Source organism: Leptonychotes weddellii, chromosome 1 (assembly GCF_054177405.1).
Source record: "Leptonychotes weddellii isolate Sample4059 chromosome 1, ASM5417740v2, whole genome shotgun sequence".
Lineage (NCBI taxonomy): Eukaryota > Metazoa > Chordata > Mammalia > Carnivora > Phocidae > Leptonychotes > Leptonychotes weddellii.
In genome coordinates, this window is record NC_138369.1 from 66,874,847 (window position 1) to 66,897,940 (window position 23,094).

General features: G+C 38.6%; 1 protein-coding gene across 1 annotated transcript in view; it reads right to left on the reverse strand.

Moving 5' to 3' along the window:
• The window catches only part of RARB (retinoic acid receptor beta), a 703,788-nt gene that overhangs the window by 475,519 nt on the left and 205,175 nt on the right, over positions 1–23,094 (reverse strand). Inside the window, exon 3 of the mRNA XM_081825597.1 lies at positions 13,611–13,661. The gene's annotated coding sequence lies outside the window, so the exon portion shown is untranslated. The remainder of the gene's footprint in view (positions 1–13,610; positions 13,662–23,094) is intronic.

Consider the following 23,094-nt stretch of genomic DNA (forward strand, 5'->3'; position numbering starts at 1 on the left):
ATGAAAAATAAAAAAGATTTTTAAAAAGGGATTGAGAGATTTGGTTGAAAAAGGGAAAATGAAAAATTAAGAAAAAATAGAAAAAGAAAAAAAAGAAAATTAAAAAAATTAACTTTGAAAGACTAAAGAATCAGGGGGCAAAAAACCATGGATTCTCTGTGCATTATTCCCCTAGCGCTGGAGTTCTGCCATTCTCATTGATCGGTAAACTTGGTCTTGGCTGCCTGTTCTTGCTGATCTTCTGGGGGAGGGGTCTGTTGCCATGGTTCCCAAATGTCTTTGCCAGAAGTGGAATTGCCCCGCCCTTGCCTGGTCCGAGCTAAGTAATCTGCTTGGGTTTGCCCTCGGGAGCTTTTATTCCCTGCAAGCTTTCTGTACAGCTTTGGAGGAGGAGAGTGAAAATGGCGGCTTCCCAATCTCCACCCTGGAGGAGCCGAGAACTTGGGGCCCCACTCCTCAGTGCGCCCCTAGAGAAAAGCAGTCAATCACTCCCATCTCCCTGGTGTCTGGCCACACTCCGTGCTCACCTGGCCTATGACCAAGCGTTTCTATCTCTGGCACCCAACCCCGTGTGGAGTCTCCAAACCCAGCAGATCCCTGCGGTGCGCTCCTGCGCCGCTCCTCCCAGGGGAGGAAGGGGAGTCTCACTGGATCTGCCACTTGTTGGGTCCCTGCTGGAGGAGCAGTGGCCCGACTGTGCTGCAGATCACGGTTTATGGCAATGCTGAGCTGAGAGCTCGCTCCTCGGCTCCGACTCTGCAGCTGGCTTCCCCACTCCAATACCTGGGAGCTCTGCCGCATTCAGGCACCACTAGTCTTTCTGTGACCCCGAGGGTCCTGAGACCACACTGTCCCAGCGAGGGTTCCACTCCCCGCTTAGCCACTGGAGCGACGTCCCTCAGCAGAGCCAACTTCTAAAAGTTCCGATTTTGTGCTCTGCGGCTCTATCACTTGCAGGTAGCGGCTGATATTGTTTCATCTTAGGTATCATTTATCTCTCGAATTCTGCCCTCATGATCCAGTAGTTGTTTATCTCTCTTTTTCTCAGCTTCTTTATTCTCCATCATTTGGTGTTCTATATCACTAATTCTCTCTTCTGCCTCATTTATCCTAGCAGTTAGAGCCTCCATTTTTGATTGCACCTCATTAATAGCCTTTTTGATTTCGACTTGGTTAGATTTTAGTTCTCACCTCCCCCGCCGTCTATCTTCCCGAATATTGCCTCGGATTCACTTCTCTGCAGGTTCTGCCTTCTAGAAAGTGGTCGCTTTTCTGTTTAGAGAGTTGCCGCTATTCTTCTCTTCAATCTCCTGTTGAGTTCGTAGGTGTTCAGAATGGCTTGATCCCTATCTAGCAGAATTCCTGGGACCAGATGAAATTTAGGTCTCCTACTCCTCTGCCATCTTGCTCCTCCCCCCTGCAACTATTATTAATCACTACTGTATTCTTTGTGTCCTGTATAAGTACTAAAAATTTTCATATAATTCTATCTCTGTCTGAAAGATGTTTAATAATGCAATACTGCTGTATTTAGGTACCTAGAGGTTTTTTTTTGGGGGGGGGCTTATATTGATCATCTCATATAACTCAAACAGCACCCAGCACAACCTTTGATACCAGTGACTTCTAGTTAAGTGTGTACAATATTGAATTAGAAATATGTCTAAGTCTATTTGATTAAGACTTCAAATGAACATTTCTTGTTGTCACTGTTACAGGTTAAATTATGTACCTGCCCCTCTTAAAAAAAGAAAAAAAGATGAAGTGTTAATCTCTGAATGTGATCTTATTTTGAAATAGAATTACTGCAGATATAATTAGGTTAAAGTCACAGTGCAATAAGAAGGGCCCCTAATCCACTAGGATTCAGTGTCTTATAAAATGGCAGCCATGTGAAGTCAGAAAGACACAGGGAAAATACAGGGTGATGGGAAAGGTGGAGACCTGCCCCCTACAGGTTTCAGCATGGCCCTGCAGACACCTTGAATTTAGACCTCTAGCGACCAGAAGAACTGAGAGATGATTAATTTGTTTTAAGCCACCCCCTTCGTGAAATTTCATTCCAGCAGCCCTAGGAAACTGTGGACACAACTCTGCCTCACAGAGTCATTCACAACAGTAGTTGAATAGCATGTGCTTCTTAAATGGAGGACACACCAAAATATAGACTGTTCATTTTTGGCTCAACATTTATATATGGAATATTTGCCACTGGGATCAAAACAGACCCATCTGTACCAGCAATATGATGCTTCATACATCTAATCTTCCTTCCTCACAAATTTTTCCAAATATTTCAGATGTTCTTGATATCTACCAGATAAAACATTACGACAGTGCATACACAGGGAGCCTCAGGGGACTGATCGTGGGTGTCAGAGAAGAATCCTGCTGAGATTTAGAATGCCCTCACCATTTATACCCAGGCGGGTAGGCAGTGAGACATTGGGGAGATTTTCAAGAAAGACAGGCCGACTTCAGAAGCAAGATCACCTTAGAAAGTTTCCAGAGTTCTTTTGGTGCCCCTCAAACTATTCAATATAAAATCATTCCTTGCTTGGGTGGAAAAATGCAGCATATAAATTTGGTACAATATATGCCAGTTAATTCAACAAAATGTCAAACTGACTGGGAAAACCCTTAGAAAAGGTTTACTTTCTGTGTCACCAGGGAACTGAGTGATAGGAAGGGAAGCTCATGAAAATGAGATTTTCTCTAACTTCTGCCTACAGTGAATAAATCAATGAGATTTTTCAAGTCCCCTCAGTATCAATGAGTTCATCTCATAAACAGGCAAGTATTTACAGACTCCAGAAACATCTCTCTCTAGTCTTCCTTCATTTTCTTCCCCTTCAGCCTAATTGTTTTACCTTCACTCTACCATCTCCTTCCTTGCCCTTCTTTTCTTTACACAGTTATAGGAGAGAAGATTTGTCTGACAACTGCTATCTCTTATCTCTTTGCTTCTAAAAGCCAGGATGAGTGCGGGGGTCTTGACTTTGTCAGGTTTTGTTTTTTTAAAAAGAAGATTTAGTCTCCCTGCCCTGAACTGGGTTTAGGGTAATTGTGTATCTGCTTGAGGGCTGAATGCAATCTCTAGCCTTTTTCATAAAGTTTATGGCCCTGGCGCCCCTTTAAAAGTCTCATGTGGCTGATTGATAGGCTCATTTCTGATACTAACCATAAAGAATTGGCCATCCTGAAGATAAGCTGCTCCTCCCCTGAGCATTACAGGAGTTAAGGCGGGCACTGTTATAGATGAGGCCACCATTATAGATGGCACTTCTTGCCTCAATCAGATTCATCCTTCAGTGGCCCAGGCAGTGCTCTGCGCTGAGGGACTGCACCACAGGATGCAGAAGCTCAGTCAAATCCTTTTAGTTAATGGGTGTCTAAGGATTAAAACATCATCATGGATGGGACAAAGAAAACAGTAGCTAATATACCATTTCCTAACTTCTGTTTTCTCTTGGTGTCATTAACCAAGGCGGAAGTTGTCAGACTCACAGAATCTTCATCATTCAATAATTTGAGACTTTTTATTTAATCTAAGTATTCCTCAAATTTTATGCCTTTAATATTTGTTCTTTTAGTTTTCGTGTCAATCTATTGAGGTGCTTAAACTAGCTTTCAAATATCTCTCCATGGAACAAGTGTTGTAATTAGTGATTCTTCCCTACTTCTAAGACTTGTATGCTCTGGGTCAAAATAAGTTATAAGTTCTTATAAAAAAAAAAAAAGGCAAAGATCAGGGAAAGGATGGAGAGGGAGGAAAAGGAGTTGAAGAGGGAGGAGATACATACACTCACACAGAGGGGAGGAAGGGGATACACAGAGTGGAAGGGGAGGGATTTTATGTATGTTCTAATCTATTTTTTTTTTTTGGTTATAATTTAATTCTTAACTGAAGATTTAATTTCTTGGAGTAAAGGGAGTTAATTTGCAACTAGCCAAAAACTGACATGGAGAGACGTTGCAGAAGAACAGATAAAACCTGGCAGCCTATCAAATGCAGGAAAAGCAAGGAGAAAGAAGGAATCAAAGACCAGAAGAAAATGGCAGCGACAACATAGGAGAAGCAGTTATGGGAAGGAAGATTTACTCATCAAGTATTTACTCAACACTTTTCGTAAGAGTATTAGGACTAGGGTTATCAGAGGTAAGACAGTTAATGCACATAAGGAACCCACATTTTAAGTAATGGAAACATCAGAACCATATACCAAATAATTACATTAACATGTTAAAATGTTGTAAAAGGCATTTAGAGATGCTGCTAACACCTCTGCATTTACTCCTCTCTGGTTTCTTGCTGACATCTCATAAAACAGCTCTTGTCAGTGTCACCAATAACATTTATGCTAAGCCTAATGATTATCTTTCAGACCCTATTAACAAATAGCATTTTATCCAATGGACTACTTCCTCCATCTTGAAACATTCTTTGCTTGTGCCCACTGGATACCACATTTTCTGGTTTTTCAGCTACTTCTGTTTCACTTCAATTTCTTTCTCAAGCTCTCCTCCTCCTGCCCACCATTAAATGTCTGTAAGTTTTGGACCTGTGTTTACTTCTCCTCTCTATACTCTCTTAGGGAATATAACTCAACATGTGGCCTCAGTTACCTTTAATATACCAAGAACACTCCAATGGTCTCTCCAGGCACACTTTTCCCTCTAGAAGCTATGTGAAATGCTTGCCTCTCCCAGATGCCCATTCAAGGTCAGCCACACCCTTGCTAGAGCACTTCCTCAGTGAGTTCATGTCTGTCTATATCTGCCAGTTAGGACCTATGTATTATTCACCTGTGTGTCTTCAGTGTTTAACACAGTGTCTGGCATGTGGTAGGGGTTCACCGTTTGCTCAGCTGTTGACTGAAATTGGGGCAGGGCTTACGGGAAGGATGGCACAGCATCAGACTTGGGTGAATACATGACTGGACAGGTAAGCTAAGATAATTAACAGAAAAACTTTTCAGATGTTAATCTCTTAATTTTGAGGACAATAAGATAGGGACAAAGAAGTAAACAGGGACTTAAAGGATTTTTACTTTTTTTGATATTAGAATTTTCTACAATGTATATATACTACTTTTATTTCTTTTTTAATTAAAGTTCTTTTGAGGTCTGCCTTACGTATTGATAGGGCAAGAGAGAAAGGTACGTGCACATACACCCGCAATCAGGGTAGTGAAATAAAGAAGAAGAACAGGAACCACTCGCAGGAATTATAGGAGTTGAAATTCCAGGAGTTAGAACCCATTTTTCTTCAATAAACAGCACTGTACAAATTCTTCAATAAATAGTTGCACAAATTGTCTTCATTTCTAAGTGACTTTTAGGGAGAAATAGGCCAAGAGAAATTATTTACTCAAATGAGTTGTCACTCCTGATTTTCAAGAATTAAACACAGAAAAGCATTTGTACATAATAAATGTGACAGTAGCAAATGCTCTCCTGAATTATCACTCAGACTACAATCTTTACCGATGAGTACTAGACACTGACATCCTAGTCAACCAATTCAAGCCATCACAATAAACAATGCCTTATGAAAATGAAAGTTGAATTATTACACTGGAGAAATTGAAAGGATGTTTTATCAAAGGCAATTTGTCTATTATCTGACAGCCTTGGAAAACAACAAGAAAGTTATGTCTCTCACATTAAAATAAAAAGGCAGCAGCTTCTTTAGACATCACAGTAATGAGGGAGCCTTGGGTCATTCAGGAAAAAAAAAAGTTTATTCTATAGCTGGCACTGGCCAACTTTTTCATCCTTGTGTTCTGGTAGGAGTGGGCAGTAGGGCACATTGCCGCAGTAGTTAATGGATCAGAGAGGAAAGCAGTACCAAATTCTTCCTTTTAAAAATTATTCCTTTAAGAAACTGTTCCCTTTATTATAAAAAGAGAGGGATTCTACAGAGCAATCTCAAAGGCCAAAGTGTTTGAACCATGGGCTATACTAACAGTGTTTCCTCCTCCTCCAAGGTCAGGTCACCAATGACTCTCATCCATGAGCCAGCCTTCTGGCATTATTTTTCACATGGCTGAGTTATGCAGGACATTCATATCCGAGAGCCTCAGATATGGTACACCAAATATTACCTAACTACACATTTATTTAAGGGACTTTTAGTTTTTATCCACCATGATAAGGAAAGTAGCCAAGATTTCTGGGCATGCTTTGGCTGAAACAATCACATTCATGTCTATATCTTGGTCATGGTTGTTAAATGAACATGGGTATAGCAACAGAAATTGATCAGAATATGTGGCATATCTAGTGAAAATACCTGTAAAATGCTAGAATCAGTGCAGTGTAACACTATCAACACTAGCTAGTGTTCTTTATATACTTCAAAGATTCATTTATGTTACTGCTGTAACTTAACACATTCCTTGAGTAACAAAGCTTTCAGCTTTCTTTTTAAATGGACCATCTAGAGGAAAAGCATGGTCATTAATCCAATAATTAGTTCTTTAATGCCCATATTTCAGAAAGCTAAAGTTTCCCTAAAGTAGTATTTGATGTAGATAGGAATTATATGCAAACCAGATGAATGTCAGATTGTCTGCAAGGGGTTTTCATAACAAACATAACTAACAAAAACTTCATAAGAATGTCGGAGTAACTCCAGAAAGGGGAAAAAAATAAAAAATAAAATGAAGTTCTAGAATGGTACTTAAAATCAAGTGTACTTAACCAATCTATTATGTTCTCCAAATAAATGATCCTCATTGATCAGTACCCTTGTAGCTAAAAACCACGGTGGGGGTAAAAGATTTCATTTCTAGGGCCTGGAAAGGCTGGTCCATGTGCATGTGGTCTGCAGTTAACTTTGTGGACCTATACGCATAGCAGGGTAGAGAGATTCAGAACTCTGCCACTTTCCAGTTGTATGGTCTCACAACTTCCATCTCCTAAACAGAATCTGGGAAAACACCACCTTTCCTCTAATAGAAGAAAAACTAATATGTATATATATAAAAGTATTAGTTCCCTATGTGCCTTATGTACATTTTAGCATAGTTGTGGGTAAAGTTGCCTCCTTTCAAGGATGGCATTTTTTTTCTCCTCTTGGAACAATTAGCTGCATGAACCATAAACATCTCCTGATAATACTACAAGGATGTTTCAGTGAGCACTAAGCAAGAGCCTCTCCCTCCCCGCCCCCCTTTTTTTTGGATAACCTACACCTCTATGTGAAAAAAACTAAAACTAATGCCATTTTTGATTCCTGATGTCATGGACATTGGAAAGAATATTGAAGCTGTACATCAAAAAGATATTTTGGGGATAAGTCAGCATAAGAATAAAATAGGGCTCTCGGGCTCTCATGAAATTGAGAGATCTCTTTTGTATCAAAGTATATTTATGAGATAATATTTCAACAGAAATGGAGAAAAAATGGAAATCCATTGCCATTATATTACTATTTTGTTGAAATGCCAATCTTATAATGAAATCTAAAATTCCAGCTCTCATATCCTAAAGTGGATTCCTGCTTGCTTTAATCTTGGTTATCATTATATCGCTAAAGCAATCATTGAAATTAGCTTTGGCATTTACAAAAAGGGAAGATAAGCTTGACCTTCCTCCCTGCCCCCCGGCTTTCCTAACAGCCCCTTCCCTCCCCGTAGCTCTGTGGCTGCCCCTGACAACAAAAGTTCACAAAAACCCAACTGCAGCCAGAAATGGGGAGACGGCTGTCATCTGGAATTTGGGAATCCCAGTGTTCCCTAACTGAGCATCACTAAAGCATGGAGGATTTGTTAATACTGCTTCAGCTCACCCAAACCACACCTTCTCCTGAGACCTCTTCTTCGTTACCAGTCCCTCTCTTATCTCGAGGCCAGGTCTGAAAATGTGAGCCTGTGTAAGGCCCCAACCTCCCAGGATCTAGGTTACCTCATTTGTAAAAGAAATGTCTTGAACCTCATCATCTACAGTCCCCCTTAGGCCCCAAGATTTTATGACTGCTTTAGTCTTTGAATTGTTCCTTAAACTTCAGGTAAGCTGGTTCTACCAGCATGAATTTTTATTTTTTTGATCACCAACTTTCATTATTTCTATTTACATTAGCACACTTGTTTTTTACTTGAATAAATGTGTTTAAGATGGATAAGTTATAATCCTCCAAAAGCCATAAATCAGCTTCACTGACCTCAAATAGAAGATCGACGATAAAAAGTATGGGCATTTAATTGAGTCCTGGTTAGATGGCATGGCCTGAGGTTAGCTCTGAGACTCAGGAGCGGTCTGTCTTTTTTAAAGAAGGCTACGGCAGATGAAATGCCAGCCAATAGCCTCTCTCACCGAGGGAATCAGAAGTTTTGGGAGATCTGAAAGGGGCATAAGATACTCTCTGGGCTGGAGGATTTAAATCATCACTTACCACCACTAGTGTAGATCCCAGCTGCTGGGAAATCTTCTGTGGCTATTAAAAGCTAATGTTACCTTTCAGACTCAACTACAGATTACCAAAACACTCCATTATTCTTAATCTTTATTGCTCTCTAAGAAGCGATCTCAGAAATGGTCCAAAATGCCCAAGGAAAGTTATGTATTTTTAAAAATCATTATTCGGATAATTCACAGACCGTAAAGTTCACCTATTTGCAGTATACAATTCAATGTATCTGTCACATTCAGAGTTGTGCCACCATCACCGTGACCTACTTTTACAACAATTTTCTCTCTCTGAAAAGAAACCCCACACGCAATAGCAGCAACTCCTTATCTTCCTTTTCCCAGTCTCAGTACCAGGCAACCAATAATCTACTTTCTGTCTCTATATTTACATATTCTAGACATTTCCCATAAATGAAATCATAAATGTCTTCTTTCGTCACTGGCTTCTTTCATTTAACAGTGTTTTCAAGGTTTATTCAGGTTGGTACTTCACTTCCTATTACTGTAATATTTCATTGTATGGGTGTACCACGTTTATCCATTATCATTGCTGAAAACCTGAGTTGTCTCCATATTTTCACTAATTATGAACAACGCTCATAAACATGTGTATAGGAGTTTTGTGCAGACATATTTTCATTGTTCTTGGGTATATATCTAAGGGTGGAATTTCTTGAAGATACGCATTTCAATGAAGATAACGCATTTTAAGTTATACATCAAAACATAATTCTAGGGGCACCTGGGTGGTTCAGTCAGTTAGGTGTCTGCCTTTGGCTCAGATCATGATTGTAGGGTCCCGGGATGGAGCCCCATGTTGGGCTCCCTGCTCAGTGGGGAGTCTGCTCTTCCCTCTCCCTTTGCCACTTCCCACCCAACCCTGGCTTGTGTGCTTTCTCTCTCAAATAAATAAAACTCTTAAAAAAACAAAAAACATAATTTTACAGGGAGTTACAGGACTAAAATAGATTCTGTACCTATTATTTTTATTATTCTTTTTTCACTCTTGTTATTTTCCATGCTTATATGCTAATTATATATTTCACTGGGAAAATGTAAAAAATTTGAAAGCATCTTTAATCAGAATGCATATTAAAAACAGATGACAAGATAAAATAACCTATTGATGGGCACTTAGGCTGCTTCCAGGTTTTACCTATTGTAAATAATGCTACAATAAACAGCTGCATTTATAGGGGTGCATTTCTCTTTTTGAATTAGTGTTTTCATTTTCCCTGGATAAATACTCAATAGTGGAATTATTGGATCAGACGGTATTTCTATTTTTAATTTTTTAAATCAAATTTTGAAGAATCTCCATACTGTTTTCCCCAGTGGCTACACCAATTTACATTTCTGCCAATAGCAAACATAGTTCCTTTTTCTCCATAACCTCACCAACACTTGTTGTTTCTTGTCTTCTTGATTTTCTCCATTCTAACAGGCATGAGTGGATGTCTCATGGTGGTTTTGACTTGTATTTTCCAGATGATGAGTGACACTGAGCATCTCTTCGTGTGTCTGTTGGCCATCTGTATGTCTTCTTTGGAAAAATGTTTATTCAGGTCCTCTGCCCATCTTTTAATCAGATTGTTGGCTTTTTTGGTGTTGAGTTGTGGGAGACCTTTATATATTTTGGATATTAACCCTTTATAGGATATATCATTTGCAAATACGTTCTCCCATTCAGTAGGGTGTCTTTTTGTTTTGTTGATGGTTTCCTTTGCTCTGCGAAAGCTTTCTACTTAGATATAGGCCCAATAGTTTATTTTTGCTTTTGTTTCCCCTTGCCTTAGGAGATATATCTAGAAAAAGCCTATGTTCTCTCCCAGGATTTTTATGGTTTCAGGTCTCATGTTGAAGTCTTTAATACATTTTGAGTTTATTTTTGTGTATGGTGTTAGAAAGTAGTCCAGTTTCATTGTCTTTTCCTCATTGTATATTCTTGTCTCCTTTGCCATAGATTGATTATATGCAGATTTATTTCTGCGGTCTCTATCCTGTTCCATTGAGCTATGTGTCTATTTTGTGCCAGCACCATCCTGGTCTGATTAATACAGCTTTGCAGTGTATCTTGAAACCTGGGATTGTGATGCCTCCGGCTTTGTTCTTCTTTCTCAGGATTCCTTTGGCTGTTTGGGATCTTCTGTAGTCCTATACAAATTTTAGTGTTATTTGTTCTAGTTTTATAAAAAATGTTCTTGGCATTTTCACAGGGCTTGCACTGACTCTGTAGATTGCTTTGGGTAATATGGACATTTTGACAAGTGTTAATTCTTCCAATCCATGCGTATGAAGTATCTTTCCATTTCAATCATCTTCAAGTTCTTTCATCAGTGTTTTATAGTTTTCAAAGTACAGGTCTTTCACCTCTTTGGTTAAGTTTATTCCTAGGTATTTTATTCTTTTTGGTTCAATTGTAAATGGTATTTTTTAAAATTTCTCTTTCTGCAACTTCACGGTGAGTGTATAGAAATGCTGCTAGTTTCTGGGTATTAATTTTGTATCCTGCAACTTTACTGAATTTATTACTTCTAATAGTTTTCTGGTGGAATCTTTAGGATTTTCTATGTATAGTGTCATGTGGGCTGCAAATAGTGACAGTTTAACTTCTTCTTTACCAATATAGATGAATTAGGAAAAGGTGGTATATATGCACAATGGACTATTACACAGCCATAAAAAGGATGAGATCCTGCCATCTGAGACAACATGCATGGACCTAGAGGTTATTATACTAAGTGAAACAAGTCAGACTGAGAAAGACAAATACCATATGATTCCACTCATAAATGGAATCTAAAAAGAAAAAATGTGAACAAAAAAGCAGAACCAGAACTATAAATACAGAGAGCAAAATGATGGTTGCCAGAGGGGAGGGGAGGTTGGGCAAAATAGGTGAAGGGGAGAGGGAGATCCACCCTCCATTATGGACTGAGTAAGTCATGGGAATAAAAAGCATAGCATGAGGAATGCAGTCAATGATGTTATAATACCGATATAATGGGCCAGGGATAGCTATACTTCTGGTGAACATAACATAATGTGTAAACTTGGCAAATCACTAAGTTGTACACCTAAAACTAATATAACATTGTGTGTCAAATATACATAAATGAATGAATGAATGAATGAATAAGTAACCTACATACTTCTTCAATTTCATGCCCAGAGACAAGTATTTTTAAAATTACAGGGTGTTATTTAAAAAGAACAAGATTATATGATGTATATAACATATTTCTCACTTACCACCAACATATTACCATGTCATCTGACATAATTATACTGCATTTTAATAAGAACTACAGATTATTTCATTATATTGAGGCACCATGATTTGTTTAACCAGTCTTTGATTTTTTCTATTATAAACAAAGCACAACAAACATCTTGAACATACATCTTAGGAACCTGAGTAATCTCTAAGAGTAATTTTCTAAGAAGTTAGACAGTTGGGTTATAGGATACCTATCACTGGAATTTTAATAGATTGTGGCCAATTTCACTCCAAGAAAAGTTATTTCACTTCATATTTCCACCTACAACGAAAGGCAGTGGAGATGTCCCTCGCTCTCCCCATTGCTTGATGTTTTGAGGTTATCAAGCATACATTTTGCCAGACTAAAACACAAAATACACTTTTTGTATGTATTTAAGTATTAGTATCTTTGTGTCCTTTTCTCATCTTGTTTACTGGCCATTGATATTTCTTTGGGCGATATCTGATTCATACCATTTGTCTATTTAATTCCCACTGAACTGCTTATCCTATTCTTATGGATGTATCTACATGTGTATGTTGCCTATTTGTTGACAAAAATGCTTTAGCTTTGTCTTTTGCCATAAAGATATTTTATATTTTTATGTTGTCTGTTTTTCTCATCACTTCTTGACTCTGCCATCATTTCTCCTACTAAGTTGAAATGTCACTTCTTTCCTCCATTAAATTCCTATATTTCGATTTCATTCTAGACTCTATTCTGTGTCACTGATCTCCTTTATTCTTAAGCCAGTGCCAAAACGTTTTAATTGCTTAAGCTTCATTTTAATATGTACTGCGATTATCAAGTTAGAGAAGTTCATTTTCTAAAACGTTCTGACTATATCCACATACTTATTCTCACAAATGGACATTATATCAGCTTGAGTCATTTAACTTTTTCTCCAAATTGTATGCCATAATCATTAGTAATAATCTTTAGTTAGTATAAAATGCTTTGCTCTCTGGAATATAAAATGGAAGAGATCAATATATTGGTGTGAAATTGCAGCATTAGAATTATTCCAGTTTACATTTAAATTTGGATGAAAGAAGCTGGCTCCTAATTAAGAAAAAGCAACAGCAAAATAAAGTAGAAGGAAGCTGTGTTCAAATCTTAAAGTTTTCAACTAGAATGTGTAACTCCACCAAGTAGAGAGAGAAACAAAGTTATTAAAGTCATTAAGAAATGCATTAAATAACTCCACCAAGTAGAGAAGAAAACAAAGTTATTAGATCATTAAAAAGTGCATTAAATTCCAAATGAATTAGAAAAAGCAATGAAGTTATTTGGAACTGCTATAGGAATTCTGTTTTAAAAAAACCAATTGAATTTACCCAATAGGTTCACTTGAAGATTAAGTTAAAATATGATAATATGAGAAATTTATAGTTAAATAGCATTACATCAATTCCTTATTTTTCCCCAGTACGCTTTGTTTCTCTTTGCAATTCCTTGTATATACTTATCTTCCCAATAAAAAAAATAATGAATAATGGAGGAAATGATGGGTAAATGAAATTTTATTTTCACTGTAATTAGATTTCCCCTCTCAAGAATATTCCATCTTCTTAAATCACTATGAATTAAACTATAGTGTTTCCTTTACTGCAAAGTTCCATGCCAAGATGTTAATCTTTTCTTGAGAAATCTCAGGACCACTCTAGCATAGTCATGCCTAACCAAGCTTTGCTAAACATTTGAAAACATGAATTGTAAGAGAATCTATGTGATACAAGTCTTTGACTTATTTAGGTAACAGTAAATTTGGTTAATTCTTCCTTGCTCTAATGCTTCATCTATGCTGTACGAAATTTCTGCTTTTATCCCCACAACTAGTAATGGAAACCCAAACCTAGTTCTCTTATCTATACCCAGGATATGTATCATGTTTACTGATCAAATTTATTTATTTCTTCTTTCTTTACTCACCAGGTATGGCTCCTTGGGGATATCACATCATCTCTGCAGTACTCTATTTACCTGAAAAATAAGGATCTGGGTTAGACAATCTTTCAAATTCCTTTTAATTCTAACATTCTGTCACTGTATTTAACATGGCGACTCAATTTTCTTAGTATCATTTAATTTTGATAACTACCAGTCATAAGCAAAGATATTTGCTGGAGAGCCTACTGTTTACTATTTCTATTAGAATATAGTCTTCATAGACCATTCACACTTCTCAGATAGTTTCACTATAATCTCTTTAAAGAGAATAGCCACAGGATTTCTAAGATACCATCCTATTTTCATAACTCCATCTAAAAGCAAATTTCTCATCAGATTATAAGAAATTATGATTCTTGGGGATAAAGATTCTCTACTCTGATTTCGAACTTGTTTTCCCTAAGCAGGACTTATTTCTTGTTCCCATTCTATTTATGTTCTTATTTGTAATTTGTTGACTTGCTTTTGTAAAGAACATCACCTTGAACTTTGTCCTCAGAATGCTCATATCCCAGAAGTTCCCATTTCCTCTAAATTAGATTTTGTTTATAATTTTAAAACAACATTACAAATCCTAAATCATTAAACATATATTTAAATTTCATGTAAGATAAAAGTAGTCATTTTTATAGTCTACATTTTGTGACTGCTACAATGACAAAAAGTTAAGAATCAAAACAAGAACCTAGTTAAAGTGACACATGGAGAGAGGAGACATGTTTCCCAGCTAGTGGAAGTATATGCATCAGTATGATCTTTTGAGGGGATTTTGTTAAACATATATCCAAAGCTTTAAGAGTTTAACCACAAAATTCCACTTTTAGAAGTGTGCCCTGAGGAAATAATTAGAAGTAAGGAAAAGGACAGACATCTCACTATTTAGAGAAGTGAAAACCTGGAAATTGAAATATAAGTAAATAGTGGTTTGGCGAATGCAACTGAGATGCAACAATGTAATGAAGTACCATGCGGACATTAAAATTATAATGTAAAGGTGACATAAAAAATCATGCAGAAGTGTTCATTCTAAAAAGTAGAAAATGGCTGTAAAATAATGTGCATAGTGGCATTCTATTTCTTATAAAAAATAGATCTGTATAAATATTTACACATATGTTAGAAAGTGATGGGGAGGATACTTGCCAAAATGTGAATTCTGGTTACCTCTTGGTAAAAGATTTATAGGTGGATCTTTTGGTAATTTTCAAGATACAGTAGTATGGATCACATATTCTATTTACCATAAGAATTATTAGGAGCAGTAAGTCATAGTTATAAAAATAACTTTAGTTTCTAGATTACGCCTAGCCATATAATCAGACCTTTAAGGAATTAGTCATTTCAGTGATTCTGTTTATATTTCCTTTTTACTGAATCCAATAATTTTGATCTGTTGCATAATCAGTTGCTGAATTTTTTCCTTGTATTGAAGAAAATTAAAATTAGTGATAATGAGCAGTAAGATCATCAACCCCTTTACACCCCCCTCACTCTCTGTCTTAAGACACCAGATCTTTAGTTTCTAAGGTTTTTGTTTGCTTACTCTTTTTTAAAACAAATGATAACAATTGTGCTTATTTGCCTTTTAATTTGGTTTTGATGCACCCATCCAAGCTCCAAGAGTGCAGGAATTTTATCTTTTTGCTTCACTTACCACAGATCTCATTAAATAGTTCAATGGGACTAGGTAAGAGAACAAAACTACTTAAGCTTTATAACATATTAAAATCAAAAGTCCTTGGATTGGTTCAGTTTGTTCCTGTGACCCGTGGGTTGGCACAATATTCCCTGAATTTAACCACTTGGAGCTTACGCAACCTAACACACAAAAGCAAAGGATACTATATCAACATCCAGTATATTTGTGAAAAACAAGACCATCAATCTTGATGATTTAGGGAAAGTTAATCTTCTTTACATGTACTGCCCATTATTTAATTTTATGCCTTTAAAAGATTACATCTGATAAATCAGCCATAATCAAAACTCTGAACTCCAAATATAATTAACCAAATGGCACCCTAGTGCCATTTAGGTGAAAGTTAATGGGCAGGAAGTTCATGCTGAAAGCCATTTTTTACAATCTGAGCAAAGTGGAAGTGCATGATTAAATCATTAGCTTTGGTGAGATCAAGAAAGAAAGAGTTTAATTCAGAAAAAACTATATATATGCTGATTGTTCAGAAGTATATCTTCATATCACCTCTAAAGACAGGCTTCCAAAGCAAGTTCGTAGCATAAGCAACATGTTTTTTAAACAATTCTATGGTCATCATTCTTATCTAAGCAGTGTATCAATTTCAGAGCTCTTCTGAAAGGAGTTTATTGGTCAAGCTCCACAATAAAAGTATTGCCCATAGTAAAAATATTCTGTTTCTTTTAAAATAATTGATAATTTAGCGTTCTCCACCATTTGGACTGGTCTTCCTCCAGTGAGTCTGAAACAAAAATTCATCATCTTCTTAAAGTATAAAAACACGCACAAATATAATTCCAAGATGAAGAAGCCGAAACAAAAGAAGTCCTTCTCATTTTTCCTTTGAAGCTGCTCTCATCCCATAGGGTCCATGAATGAGTAAGCCTTTCCCATGCCAAGTCTTCAAAGCAAAAACTCAAGTGGAAAACTACTCAGTTCTCTGGCAAATTCAATCAGTGAGGCAAGCCAACCTAGATTGAGGCTTTATTTTAGTACCTATTTTTGCTTATGATTTGTCTAAGAGAGTCGATATTTAAAATTCTGTCTCCAGGATAAATATTTTTGTTTTAAATTTTAAGTGGGGAAAAGTAACTAGGCTATCAAAAGCCAACTCCTATTCTCAGATACAATTGGAAAGATTATGGTGGTAACCATAAGTCCCTTAACAAATGGAATATCTTACTTCAAGTCCTTCAAGAGTGCTTACTGCAAAGGATTCCTAAAACGTCTATCCCCAACTGGTTTATAACTGCCAAAAGGACCTGGTTTGTGTGTTGAATCCAATAAGCACAGAAGTTTCTGGAAGAAATACTTATAAAGCTTAAATGTAACAGTGGAACCATTCAGACTAGCCTATAAGCTTTAAGGTTAGAAGCTAACATTTTAGTGAATTGCCTGATCGTTGAGGGTAAATCACTGTGGAAACCCAAAAATGTCCTGGTATGTAGGATAAACACTGGAGAATGCCACTATGAAATACAACTTTGTGAAGATCTAACGACAAAAGCTCATCTACTGACAGTGTGGTTTACCTCCAGGCCTGCACATTAGTGCTACATTCGATTAATATACATGGACTATTAGTGGGTTATTGGTCATTAAGGAAATTCTAAGGAGGAACAGAAGACGGACTGCACTGAGACAGTATTTTGTCTTTAAAAGACAACACCATACTTTGTGGAATAATTAAAAGACTTCTCCCAAAATGCTGATGGCAAAACTCTCAGCCAAAATAAAGGTTTATCTTTCCTGAGATACATGTAAGTATTAAACAAATAAACAGTTGTTAGATACATACTAAAGATTCTATTACGATGGATATTAAGAGCATCTATTACTCTGAGACAGAATCCCAACTTCTAAGCAGGTGGCAAGACTCTAGTGGGTTCAATATTCTTCTCCCTTTATGCCTAGTTTCTATATTCTGGAAAGTTTTCTATCAATGTCCAAGTCATAGTTATGCTCCAATTAAGGTCATTTATTTTATTTTATTTTTTTTAAGATTTTTTTTTTTTTTAAAGATTTTATTTATTTATTTGACAGAGAGAGACACAGCGAGAGAGGGAACACAAGCAGGGGGAGTGGGAGAGGGAGAAGCAGGCTCCCCGCAGAGCATGGAGCCCGATGCGGGACTCGATCCCAGGACCGTGGGATCATGACCTGAGCTGAAGGCAGACACTTAACAACTGAGCCACCCAGGCGCCCAAGGTCGTTTATTTTAGACATTGAATTTACACACTGGTGGGCTACAGGTCTAAGTGTGCACTCAAATGTATTTTTGAGCCAGTACTCAATGCTTTTTTAGTTGGGCGTATCTCTGGCTTTTCAGAGACACTCCTCTTCCCCACCACCCCACCACCCCCAGCTTTGTGGAAGTGTTCTCACAATGATAGTATCTACCTCAGCTCCCCTGGTTTGTTTTCCTAAATGAGAGGGCCTAGCGTGTATCAATCATCTGCCACTAGTCTGCTACCAGCAGGAAATTGATCTCCTGGCCCCTGTGAAACCTCTCCCTGCATGTCAGGCTCTGAATCAAAGACGACTGCCAAGTTTTGGGCATGTTTCCCAGGATGATGACAGTGAGTTCTTTACTCTCACCACAGTCTGAGATTAACATTAAGCTCTCTTCTTACAGTATTTAGCGGTAACCAGGGATATTTGGTTATATATCCATGCCTGGGGTGGCAGGCAGACTCTTTCAGGACACTGTCCATATCCCCTTAAACCCCTTCCCAACTTTTTTTTTTTTTTTTTAAAGATTTTATTTATTTATCTGAGACAGAATGAGAGAGACAGAGAGCACATGAGAGGGGGGAGGGTCAGAGGGAGAAGCAGGCTCCCTGCCGAGCAGGGAGCCCGATGCGGGACTCGATCCCGGGACTCCAGGATCATGACCTGAGCCGAAGGCAGTCGCTTAACGAACTGAGCCACCCAGGCGCCCTCCCAACTTTGTTCATACCAGTTCTCCATGTGTTTTCACACCAGCAGCCAGCATCTAGAATTTTGTGGGCTAATCATCAGATACAGGGGGTATAAATATGCCAACTGATTGCCCCTGGTTATGAGGACTCTGGGGTATGTTCCACACTTGCTCCAGAGCTGCCCAGCAAGATAGGACCTAAGTTATTCTCTGGAAACTTTTCCTGATATTGCCCCTCTGTTAGCTGTTTCCTCTTTCCAGTCCCACTCTAGCTATTCCGAAATATTTTCCCCCAATCCTCACCTGCTCTGCTGCGGAAGCCTACCTAAGACAGCTCATTTCCCAGAGTAGGGAAGAAAAAGGATAATGGGTGACCAACTCTTCTGGAGACCCTGTATTGTTCTCACAAAACAGTTACTCAAGTTGGGACTTGTGTGAGTTACAGTCTATGTAACATCTCTCTACATATATTGTACTTCTAATTCTTAAGGGCCCTCAGTGTATAACTCAGGTACACAAGGATGCTTGAAGTCAACAAAAGAATCATTCATCAAATGCATCCATGATACCTGGCAGCACGTAGTGCATGACAATGCCAAATTTGCAATAATATGTAAAAATTACTGTTACTATCAACAAACTGTGGGATGCCTTACAAGTTCAGGGTTGTACAGGCTTTGTCTTTGTTTTGTTTTCAATTTACCAAAAGCCAGGATTAATTTACAAACTGAAATCCCAAACCTCACCATGGTTGTGAATCTTACATTTGCAGTCAAATGCTCTACCACTGAGCTATACCCCCTGAATCTTACATTTGGAACAGCACTTCCGAAACTTTGGCTTTTAATTTGTGACTCTTGAGAATCGCGCTCTGGCAAAAGCAGAATGAGTAAATGCTAATGATGTTGGGGACCCCGGTTCGGAGACTGGTGTTACAATTTTCTAATACATGAAGTATTTAAAGACTGATGAGACAATACATTATATCTGCATGGTAATTTAGTTCAGAGGTTCACAATTATTTTATTTTCAATATTAATTGCTTTGTCTCTCAATAAATGACTCTGTAGGAAGTGGAACTCAATTTCATTCATTTTCAATAATCGAGATTGCTTTGAACTAGCTCAATAACCCTCAGCTCCTCTTGGCCTCCGATGTATTGCTGGTGGTAGCACATAAATAATCTCAGTTTTCTTTTCAGATTCCTAAGCAGAGCTGCCCTTTGGCAAAATAGCTAAGTGGACACAGTTTGCTCCCCACGCTGCCAGCCCATTTGCCACAGCCTCTTCAGGATCCACGGCCCCTCCTACTTCTCAAGGCTTCTCCTGCTGTTACCATCCCTCCCCTCTTCTCTCCCACCCCACCCCAGGGGCAAGTGATAGGAGAAAGTCCCTCACACACCTGAGATTTCTAGCTCCCATGTCTTTGTTTTCATGTGCCCTCTGCCTGAAGTAGCCTTCTGCCTGCACATCCAAATACACCAGGAAGTGAGCTCGGGGTTCCCATGGCAGGCCACCAGATCCACACAGCCTCTGGCAATCTCCCCAGGTAGAATAGAGCAGGTGACTCCCTGCTGGAATCCTCTGTACCTCTTCTAGGCTCCATCTCCTCTCACTGATTTAGAGGTGTTCACATGTCTCTCTCCTCCACTAAACAATCAGCTTCTCAATGTGACAAGTGACAAGCCATTCATCTATATATCTCATGTAGTGCTTAGCTGTGTTCCTTGTCAAAAAAGTCTGAATGAATAAATAAAGTAATGGGGGGAAATTAATGAGTACTTGGGGTAGGAGAGGCTTGTCTATATTTTAGCCACATGAATCCACATTAGCTCCTCCAATAGAAGTTTTGTTTTGTTGTTTTTTTTTTCACTTTTTCAGATTTTATTTATTTATTTGAGAGAGAGAAAGCAAGAGCCAGAGCATAAGTAGAGGGGGAGGGGTAAAGGGAGAGGGAGAAACAGACTCCCTGCTGAGCACGGAGCCTGATGTGGGGCTCCATCCCAGGACCCTGGGACCATGACCTGAACCAAAGGCAGACACTTAACCAACTGAGCCACCCAGGCACCCTCCAAATAGAAGTTTGACCCACTTGCCTCAGAGCCTTAGTCTATCCACAGATTCCAGCCCTTGTCAAGTTATCCTGGTGTTGTGTCCAGGTGGGCCCCACCCAGCCCCCACTAAACTAAGAACTCCTCAAGGGCATGGACAGTGGTGCACAAAACCCCTAGGAGGAGCTCCAGTTCATTTCTGGGCAATGTGCAGGATCATGGCACCCTAGGATTTCGTCAGTTTTCCTTTAGACAGTTTACATTTCAAAAGATGATTACAGCCACAGCAACTTCTTCCTAGAAACATCACCAAAGGAAAGGGAAGCAAGGGCAAAAATGAACTATTGGGACTTCATCAAGATAAAAAGCTTTTGCACAGCAAAGGAAACAGTCAACAAAACCAAAAGACAACGACAGAATGGGAGAAAATATTTGCAAATGACATATCAGATAAAGGGCTAGTATCCAAAATCTATAAAGAACTTCTCAAACTCAACACCCAAAGAGCAAAGAATCCAATCAAGAAATGGGCAGAAGACGTGAACAGACATTTTTCCAAAGAAGACATCCAAATGGCCAACAGACACATGAAAAAGTGCTCAACATCGCTCGGCATCAGGGAACTCCAAATCAAAACCTCGATGTGATACCACCTCACACCAGTCAGAATGGCTAAAATTAACAAGTCAGGAAATGACAGATGTTGGCAGGGATGCAGAGAAAGGGGACCCTTCCTACACTGTTGGTGGGAATGCAAGCTGGTGCAGCCACACTGGAAAACAGTATGAAGGTTCCTCCAAAAGTTGAAAATAGAGCTACCGTATGATCCAGCAATTGCACTACTGGGTATTTACCCCAAAGATGCAAATGTAGGGACCTGAAGGGGTACGTGCACCCCAATGTTTATAGCAGTAATGTCCACAATAGCCAAACTGTGGAAAGAGCCAAGATGTCCATCAACAGACAAATGGATAAAGAAGATGTGGTATATATATACAATGGAATATTATGCAGCCATCAAAAACCCCGAAATCTTGCCATTTGCAACAACGTGGATGGAACTAGAGGGTATTATGCTAAGCAAAATAAGTCAATCAGAGAAAGACAAGTATCATATGATCTCACTGATATGAGGAATTCTTAATCTCAGGAAACAAACTGAGGGTTGCTGGAGTGGTGAGGGGTGGGAGGGATGGGGTGGCTGGGTGATAGACACTGGGGAGGGTATGTGCTGTGGTGAGTGCTGTGAATTGTGTAAGACTGATGAATCACAGACCTGTACCTCTGAAACAAATAATACATTATATGTTAAAAAAAAAAAAAAAGAAGAAGAAGATAGTAGGAAGGGAAAAAAGAAGGGGGGGAATCAGAGGAGGAGATAAACCATGAGAGACTATGGGCTCTGAGAAGCAAACTGAGGGTTCTAGAGGGGAGGGAGGCTGGGGGGATGGGTTAGCCTGGTGATGGGTATTAAGGAGGGCACATATTAAATCAAACACTGGGAGTTATACGCAAACAATGAATCATGGAACACTACATCAAAAACTAATGATGTAATGTATGGTGATTAACATAACATAATAAAATAACACTTAAAAAAAAATAAAAAAAGAAGTTGAATGTAAAAAAAAAAAAAAGAAAGATGAGTACAGGCAGGCACTTCATGGACACTGTGTTAGAGGTTACACTGTAGTCAGTGAGGGAGAGACATAGGAGCCTCACCCACAAACCCTAAACTTGCCCCAGTGCCCTAGTTGATGGAGGTCCTCTGCAGAAACTTTGAAAGTTTTTACCTAATGTCCAAAGCAAAGTGGCTTCTAAACCACTAACCTATCAGTACTCCATCAACATTTAAGGGACATGTGGGCTTTATTTATTGGTATAGGATTTCTTGTTATCGGCTTGCAAGTCATTCTCAAGAAAGCTATAGTTGCTTCCCTCCAGAGATCACGGGTTCCTAGAGGAAAGGACATCTGACTTTTCTTAACTGGGCTCCGAGCTGGAATGCCAGCACGATGCTCTACATCTGAGTCCCACAGACTGCTGCCAAACATTCAGTTCAGTTCAGGAAGTACTTACTGTGGGCCTGCTAAAGCAAAGGAAACTGCATTTGGATTAAGAATGAGCATGGATAAGGAGATGGATTAAGGCAAATATAAATGTATATGGATAAGGATAAATATATATAAGGATGTGAACTGCCTCCTTACCCCTGGAAAGCTTACAATCATTTGAGAGGGAAAGACAGGTTTAAGTAATTACATTGGATACAAGGCAGAGGGGCGAAGTTGTGGCAGCTTGTAAGAACAAGACACCCAGTGTGACAGTGTAAAGGGATTCATTTTCATTTCATAACTTATATATTCAAAGAGCTGGAAAGAGTTTTGCATACCTATCTGGTCTCTTTCCCTACCACGAATGGAATGTTCAGAAACCAGGTCCAAATGTGTCATCTGACCCTCACCTTAAGTTCTTAAGTGTGTGTGTGTGTGTGTGTGTGTGTGTGTGTCTGTTGGGGGGGTGCTTTTGTCATGTTTGCCCAGGAGGCTTGTTACCACCAAACCCTGTCATAAGCAACACTCCCAAGTGGCCCAAGGGTGCTGCCGTTGACTAGGTTATATTTCCTTTATTTGCTTCAAAACTCTCATATCTTCCCCCAGCCTACTTTAGTTATTTTTGCCTTTCCATATTATGGATACTTTCCAATTTTGAAGATTTTACTGATTGATTGATTGATTGACTGCCAGTGAGCAAGCAAGAATGCAGGAGGAGGAGGGGCAGAAGGAGAGAATTTCAAGCA